Source organism: Apium graveolens, chromosome 4 (genome assembly GCF_009905375.1).
Source record: "Apium graveolens cultivar Ventura chromosome 4, ASM990537v1, whole genome shotgun sequence".
Taxonomy (NCBI): Eukaryota; Viridiplantae; Streptophyta; class Magnoliopsida; order Apiales; family Apiaceae; genus Apium; species Apium graveolens.
This window is the reverse complement of record NC_133650.1, coordinates 231,756,738-231,765,447: the sequence shown is the minus strand read 5'-3', so window position 1 is coordinate 231,765,447 and position 8,710 is coordinate 231,756,738. Positions and strand designations below refer to the sequence as shown.

Sequence of the window (8,710 nt, the reverse complement as noted above, 5' to 3'; positions counted from 1 at the left end):
TAATTCAATAATTCACATTATACCTTTTCATTATAGTAGTAAACTTGCGATTGTAAAAATGCGACTCCTCATCACTGATTATGACTCTTGGAGTTCCAAACCTTATGAATATCTGCTTGTGAAGAAAATTAAGCACCACTTTTGCATCGTTCGTTGGCAACGCCTTAACTTCAACCCATTTCGACACATAATCAACCGCCAACAGGATATACTGATTATTGCAAGATGAGACAAATGGCCCCATGAAGTCAATTCCCCAAACATCGAAGACCTCAACCTCGAGAAGCACATTAAGAGGCATCTCATCCCTCTTAGACATATTACCCACACGTTGACATCGATCACATTTCAAAACAAACTGATAGCATCTTTAAATAATGTCGGCCAAAAGAAACCTGCTTGAAGAACACGAGCTGTTGTCTTTTCTCCACCATAATGTCCTCCATAAGCTGTTGAGTGGCAATCTCGCAAGATCCCCCCTGTTTCATTGTAAGGAATACATCTCCTGATGATTTGGTCAGCTCCTTGTCTAAAAAGAAACGGCTCATCCCACATATACCACTTCATTTCATGTAAAAACTTCTTCCTTTCAGCATAAGATAAGTCTAAAGGCATGATGTTACTCACAAGATAGTTCACAATGTCTGCAAACCACGACTCTTCTTCTTGCACTTCAAACAACTGCTCTTCGGGAAAAGACTCATTTATCAATGTCTTATCCAATGAAGTAGCATTAGGATTCTCTAATCGCGAGAGATGATCAACAACTTGATTTTCAGTTCCCTTTTTGTCCTTGATCTCTAGTTCAAATTCTTAGAGTAAAAGAACCCATCAAATCAATCTAGGCTTAGAGTCCTTCTTCGAGACAAGATATTGAATTGCAGCGTGATCAGTGAACACTGTCACCTTTGTCCCAAGTAGATAAGATCAAAATTTCTCAAACCCGTAGAAAATAGCCAAAAGTTCTTTCTCCGTAGTAGTATAATTCAGTTGAGCACCGTTAAGGGTCTTACTAGCATAATAGACCACATGAAATATGTTGTTCTTTCTTTTCCCAATAACTGCTCCAACTACATAATCACTTGCATCACACATCATCTCAAAACGCTCATTCCAATTAGGTGCGGTTATGACAGGTGCCGAGATTAGACTTTTCTTCAATGTCTCAAACGCTGCAAGGCACTCGTCATCATATTTAAAAGGGACATCTTTCTTTAGTAAACTGCACAATGGCTTTGAAATTTTCGAGAAGTCTTTGATGAAACGCCTGTAGAAACCCGCGTGACCAAGAAAACTGTGAATTCCCTTGACATAAATAGGAGGGGGAAGATTCTCAATGACCCCCACCTTGGCGTTATCCAACTCAAGACCCTTACTAGAAACCTTGTGCCCGAGAATTATGCCTTGACGCACCATGAAGTGATATTTCTCACAATTGAGAACCAGGTTGGTCTCAACGCACCTCTTGTGGATGTGTCCAAGATTTTGAAAGCATTCATCAAAAGAATCGCCAAAGACGGAGAAGTCATCCATGAACACTTCCATATTCTGGCCAATCATGTCAGAAAAGATAACCATCATACATCATTGAAATATGGCTGGTGCGCCACACAGACCAAAAGAAACTCGTCTAAAGGTTAACGTACCGAATGGACAAGTGAAGGTAGTTTTCTCCCGATCTTCTGGAGTGATACAAATCTAATTATAACCTAAATAACCATCCAGAAGACAATAGTACTCATGACCAACCAACCTGTCAAGAATCTGATCAATGAAGGGTAAGGGAAAGTGATCCTTCCTAGTGGCCTTGTTTAGCTTCCTGTAGCCCATACAGACTCTCCACCCCGTGACTGTTCTTGTAGAAATAAGCTCATTCTTCTCATTTGCTACCACAGTGATACCACATTTCTTTGGTACACATTGAACCGGACTTACCCATGAACTGTCAGAGATAGGATATATGATCCCTGCATCTAGCCACTTCAGAATTTCCTTCTTTACTATTTCCTTCATGATTGGATTAAGTCTTCTTTGCTACTCGACTATAGGCTTACTACCTTATTCTAACAGAATTTTATGCATGCAGTAAGAAGGGTTGATTCCCTTGATATCTTCTATAGTCCATCCAATTACCGATTTGAACTCTCTCAGAATTCTCAAAAGCTTTTCCTCATCGCTACCTGAAAGGTCAGATGTAATAATGACAGGCAGAGTAGATTCATCACCTAAAAAAGCATACCTCAAATATTCAGGTAATATCTTAAGCTCAAGAGTAGGAGCTTCCTCAATAGAAGGCTTGAGGCGTTTAGGAGCTTCGTTCAATTCCTCCATTCCAAGAGATTCAAAAGGCATATCAATCTTCCTTTTCCAGGGAGAAGCATTCAAATATTGCAATTGTTCATCACCTTCATCATCTTCGATATCCAAATTTCCCAATAAGGCTTTTTCTAAGGCATCAGACCTTAGCAATTGATCAAGTTCCGATGTGACCACCGAATCAACCAACTCCACTTTTAAGCACTCCTCGTTATCAGTATGAAATTGCATAGCATTGAACACATTGAAAGTTACATCTTGATCCAACACTCACATTGTAAGCTCACCCTTCTACACATCAATCAAGGTTTAGCCAGTTGCTAAGAAAGGCCTTCTCAAGATTAGGGGAATCTTCTTATCCTCCTCGAAATAAAGAATGACAAAATCAGCAGAGAAGATGAGTTTATTTACCTTGACCAAGACATCCTCCACAATACCTCTCGGATATGTAATAGAACGGTCGGCCAATTGCAAGGTCGTGTAAGTTGGTTTGGGATCAGGCAAGTCTAATTGCTTGAAGATTGACAAAGGCATCAGATTGATGCTAGATCCCAAGTCACATAAGCATATGTCAAAAGACACTTTCCCAATAGTACATGGAATAGTAAATCTTCCTGGATCCTTAAGCTTCGGAGGCAACTTCTGCTGCAGCACAACACTGCATTCGTTCGTGAGAGCGACAGTCTCTAAATCATCTAGCTTCACTTTCCGAGAGAGAATACCTTTCATAAACTTTACATAACTAGGAATCTGCTCGAGAGCCTCAGCGAAAGGTATGTTGATATGAAGTTTCTTGAACACATCTAGAAACTTCTCGAATTGCTTATCCAGCTTTTTCTTCTGTAGCCTCTTAGGAAAAGGCGGTAGAGGATAGATCTGTTTCTCCCCTGTATTACCCTCAGGAAAAGTGTGCTCAATAGTAGTCTTCCTTGGTTCCACTTCTTCATTCTACTGCTCTACTTGTTTCTCAGCTCCATCTTTTTCAGTCAACTCTTGAGTTTGTTCGGGATTAGCAACCTTTCCAGACCTCAAAGTGATTGCATTTACCTGCTCCTTAGCTTTCTTCTTTCCTGGCACTTCAGTGTCACTAGGTAGTGTACCAGGCTGATGATTTAGCAAGGCATTGGCAATTTTCCCAATTTTATTTTCCAAGGTCATGATAGAAATCGCTTGGCTCTTGCACATAAGCTTCAACTCCTCTAATTCAGATTTTTCATTAGCTGGTTGCAGCTGGAGTTGTTGTTTTGGAGCATACGGCGGTTGCTGAAAACCAGGGGGTTGTACTGCTTAGCTGAATACTGATGATAAGGTTATTGAACCGCATTTTGAGCATTGCTCCAACTGAAATTAGGATGATTGCGGTTGTTTGGATGATAGGTGGATGGCACAGGTTGCTGCGATCACTGAAAGTTGCTCACGAACTGAGCTGATTCATTCGAAATTGTGTACTGATCAGTCTCATGTGCACCAGCATAAAGCTCACAGACACTAGTGATTTGATTAACTATATAATTAGCCAAAGTGTCCACCTTCATTGTCAAAGCCTTTAGTTGGGTAGCTATAGCAGTTGCTGCATCCAACTCCAGAATTCCTGCAACTTTTCCCTGAGTCTATCTCTGGGAAGGATTTTGGTACTCATTAGCAGCCATCAGTTCAATAAGTTCATTAGCTTCATCATAGATTTTAGCCCACAAGGCTCCTCCTAATGCTGCATCAAGCATGGGCCTAGAATTAGGACCCAGTCCATTGTAGAAATAGTTGATAATCATCCAATCAGGCATGTCATGGTGTGGGCACTTTCTTAGCATCTCCTTATATCGATCCCAAGCCTCATACAGAGATTCTCCAGTTTGCTGCGCAAACTGGGTAAGAGCATTCTTGATTGCTGCAGTCTTCACCAAGGGAAAAAATTTAGTGAGAAACTTTTGAGCAAGATCTTCCCAAGTTGTGATAGACCCTGCCGGTAGAGAGTGTAACCAGCACTTAGCTTTGTCCCTCAAAGAGAATGGAAAGAGTCGCAGCTTGATAGCATCTTCAGTCACCCCATTGAACTTGAAAGTGTCGTAGATCTCGATGAAATCCCTGATGTGCATGTTAGGGTCTTCGGTAGGAGAACCCCCAAACTGAACTGAGTTATGTATCATCTGGATTGTGCTTGACTTGATCTCAAAAGTGTTAGCCGCGATGGCTGGTGTAATGATGCTAGACTGAATGTCATTAATCTTAGGCTTAGAATAGTCCATCAAAGCCTTCAGATTTTCTTCTTGATCACCCATAGCTACTATAATTGGCTCTTCAACTTTCTCTTCTTCTTCTACCTTCTTTTCTTCCTCAAAAACTTCCCTACGAACTACCACAAGTTCTTCCTTGTCTTTATCCAGTGTTCTCTTACGAGTACACGAATGTGTATGCATATACCCTCGCTAGATCACCTGAAATAAAATAAGGAACAAATAAGTAACAATGTCCGAGTCAATGAACTTTAACAACTACTGATGGAAAGCACATAAACGAGTAATTAACACTACAGTCCCCGGCAGCGGCGCCAAAAACTTGTTAGTCGTTAAACACGTGCTAATATTACACGCAAGTATACGAGTTCGCAAGTAGCATAAGATATAAATCAAACTCGATCCCATAGAGACTGTATTGGTTAACTATTTAAATTACGCACCTAAGCAACAATGTATGGTTATTATTCAATGCTAAGACAATAACAAAGTGAGGATGTTTAGAACTAAGAATTACGCTAACTATTATAACTAAGAGAAAAAAATAGACTAAATTAATATATATGAGAAACATGGGATTCTAACTTCATTAATTACTTTATTCAATAGCCCTATTATTCTCAACCTTAGCATGCAATGATGATGACACTAATCAGACAACACAAAACTGATAAATGCCAACTTTCGTTGCACGAGTACCATTCTACCAGACATCCACAAAGAGATAGAAGCCGAATAGGAACCAATTATATTGAGACCCTATATGTCTATAGAATTTGACAACATAACGGTTTAAGCACAAGTTATCTATCTTAATTACATAGGGCAAGTAAGATGGTTAAAATTACCTATAAATCATGCATAACAATACATGATTCTATGCTAGCATGCCAAGTTCTAAATCCTTAAATTCACTTTTGCTTCATTTAGAATTAACACACTATCTTATAAGTTCGCGACGCTCATAAGAAGAATAAGCACAACCATAACTAGGATATCATACAATCACCACACACTAAGGCATCAAACAAATTAACTAAAGAAATCCATAAATAAATCCGCTAGAACCCCACGATAACGATTAGCCCATAATTGAACTTATCGCCAACATGGGTTCCAATAAAAACATGATATAGCAAACGTAGTCTTTATACGAATAAATAAACCAAAGTACACACAAGAATATAGGTTTAGCAAAACAAGAAATAAGCATCCAAATTACAACTCAAAACAAAGATTCACAAGAATAAACTAGATCGTCTTCGCCTTTGTTGAATTGTGCCAAAAAGTCTCTTGTCGTCTTCTCCTTCCTTGATGTCTTGAAAACCCTGAATCTCTGAATATCTTAATGAAAAATGACCTAAGTTATGTTTATATAGCAGTCCAATGCATTCCCAGGAGTCCAGAATGTGAATTGCACAAGAATTAGGATTTTTAAATCCTGACCCAGAGCTTCACCAGCGCGGGCGCGCTGACTTTCTGTTCCCCCGGCGCGGTCGCGCGCAATACCGGTGCGCCTGCCTTCTGCCAAAACTTTATTTTCTTCTTCTTTATTCCTTGCAGCTTTGAGCCAATCTTTCAAGCTTTTATTTCAACACATCCTAAACACCATATTAGCATCAAAACAATGTTAGTTCACCTGATTCACAATATAAAGCCTGAAATGCAAAAACACTTGAAAACACGTTAAAACACAAATAACTTGAGTACAAATACACCAAATGAAAGCTTATTAGAGCATAAATAAGTGTCATAAATGCCACTTAACATCTATGCCTGGCATATCAGCTGCCGACCATGCAAACACATCACTATTTTTTTGTAAAAAATTTACCAACCTCTAAGGGGTTCCTCTAGCGTTGCTCCAATGAAATTCACTTTTTCAGGATCCTCAGGAGCCAAAGCAATCAAAACCAAGTCTTCTGCTGGCTTCCCTCTTTTCTCATCATTCTCACGGATATCCAAATCTTCAATAGGCAGAACCTGCCCCCCAACTCCATCTGCCCTAAGAGAGGCCACATAGCAACTCCTTGCTATCTTTTGATCTCCTCTCTCTTCTCCAATCCCATTTCGGGTGGGAAACTTCATCACTGAATGGTAGGAGAAAGGGCTTGCCTTGAAGGCATGTATCCATGTTCTTCCCATGACCGCGTTGTAATTTGAACTAGCCTTCACCACCATAAAGTCCAACATCTGTGTTGCTTGCATTGGTTCCTGACCTATGGTCGTTGGAAACTTTATTATTCCTTTCACGGGGCACTCCACTTCTACGAATCCATATATCGGCATATCGGTCGAATTTAATTGAGAATCATTGTAACCCATCCTTAAAAAGGTATCATGGAGTAAGATGTCCACCGAGGCACCGTTATCTACAAGGACCCTCTTCACCGGGCTGTTCCCTACTATTGGTATTATGACCAGCGGGTCGTCATGAGGAAATTTCACACCCTCTAAGTCAGAATCATCAAATGCCATTGTCACTCCTGTCCTAGCCCTCTTTGGGACTTCCCCAACAATATGCATAACCTTTCTAGTATACACTTTCCTGGAGTTTTTGGATAATCCAGCAGCAGTTGGTCCTCCAAAGATTGTATTTATCATAGGCCCCCGGAGTCGCGGTCCTCCAAAGATTGCATTTATCACCGGTCCCCTGGGTTGGGGATTTCTCCCCTGATCGTCTTGGTCCCTCCTACGATCTTCAAAGTTCTTTCTCCCATTATTATTGCTATCTCCTCCATCTCCAGTGTACTTGCTCAATCTTCCTTTTCGAATGAGGAATTATATTTCATCTTTTAATTGTCTACACTCATCGGTGTCATGACCAGCATCCTTGTGAAATATGCAATATTTGCTCTTATCTAGCTTGGTAGGATCAGTCTTCAGGGGTTTACGCCAACGAATATCTATATCTTTCTCGATTTCCATCAAGATCTGGCTTCTAGGAGCATTCAACTTAGCATAATCAGTGAACTTTTGCCCAGATCCTCTTTTCTTCGGGTTTGAATCAGGGTTTTGCTCAGTTCTAGGATACTTGTCCTTAGAAATATATTCTAGATCAGTCTTTCGCTTCTTGCCTCCAGCGGGCTCGTTATTCACCACTGTCTTCCTCATGCTCTCTTCCACTTTGATGTATTTCCCGGCCCTATCTTGGAGCTGTAACATACTTTCAGGGGGGCGCTTGGCCAAGGACATCTTGAAGAACTCATTCCCAATTCCTTGTTGCATTGCTATCATAGCTACCTTGTCATCAAGGTCTGGGACTTTTAAAGCTTCCTTTGTTAAACGATTCAAATAGTCTCTCAAGGATTCCTTTGCTCCCTGTACAATGCTCATGAGGGACGTTGAACTTTTCTCATGTACTCTCCCGCTGATGAATTGCTTAATGAAAGCCTGACTTAGTTCTCTGAAGGATCCAATAGAATTCGGGGGCAAACGGCTATACCATCTTTGAGCCATTCCCGACAGGGTTTGAGGAAAGGCCCGACACTTAATAGCGTCGTTCACGGGCTGCAACAACAGTGCATTAGAGAATGTCCTGACATGATTAGCGGGATCTCCAGTACCATCATAATCTTTGATGGTGGGCATCTTGAACTTCCATGAGATATGGGCGCTCATTATTTCTTCAGTGAATGGTGGAGTAGGATCATTAGGATCTCAAAGGGGAAGAATATTGCTTGGATCAGCCCTTGGGACAACAGTCCTTCTCTGTAGCGGACTATCCAGGTCTATGATTGGAGGAAGATTTCTCCCCCTTGGAGGTAGTGGGGGTCTGGGGTTTTGGTGCGCCTCCAAGTCACGCTTCAGCCTTTGAATCGTAGCCTCGTGAGCCCTAATTCTCTCCTGCACTTCTTAGGGATTCATCCATCGGGTGCTCCTAGGACGTTGGTTACCATCAGGCATCGGCTCTTTACCAGCACACCTCCTTCTTGGGGCCATATCATCATCCGAGGATTCGGAGTCTCTCTCAGTGTAAGGACCAGAAAATTCTTGATCCTCCGGGATAGGAGCCAAACCACGTATGTATTGGGGCATCTGCCATTATGCTTCACTCTGATTAGCATGTCCACTTCCTCCAACCTCGGGGTAAAGGGGCATCCCATAAGGGGGGTTAGTGGTCACAACAGTTGAATACTCATACCCAATGGTCAAGAATTCAC

The 8,710-nt window shown here is 41.1% G+C and overlaps 1 non-coding gene across 1 annotated transcript; it reads left to right on the top strand.

Moving 5' to 3' along the window:
* Positions 1-4,095: 4,095 nt before the first annotated feature.
* On the top strand, positions 4,096-4,202 carry LOC141723033 (small nucleolar RNA R71). The gene has a single exon (XR_012576026.1). It is a non-coding gene; the product is annotated as a small nucleolar RNA R71 (small nucleolar RNA).
* Positions 4,203-8,710: the final 4,508 nt, after the last annotated feature.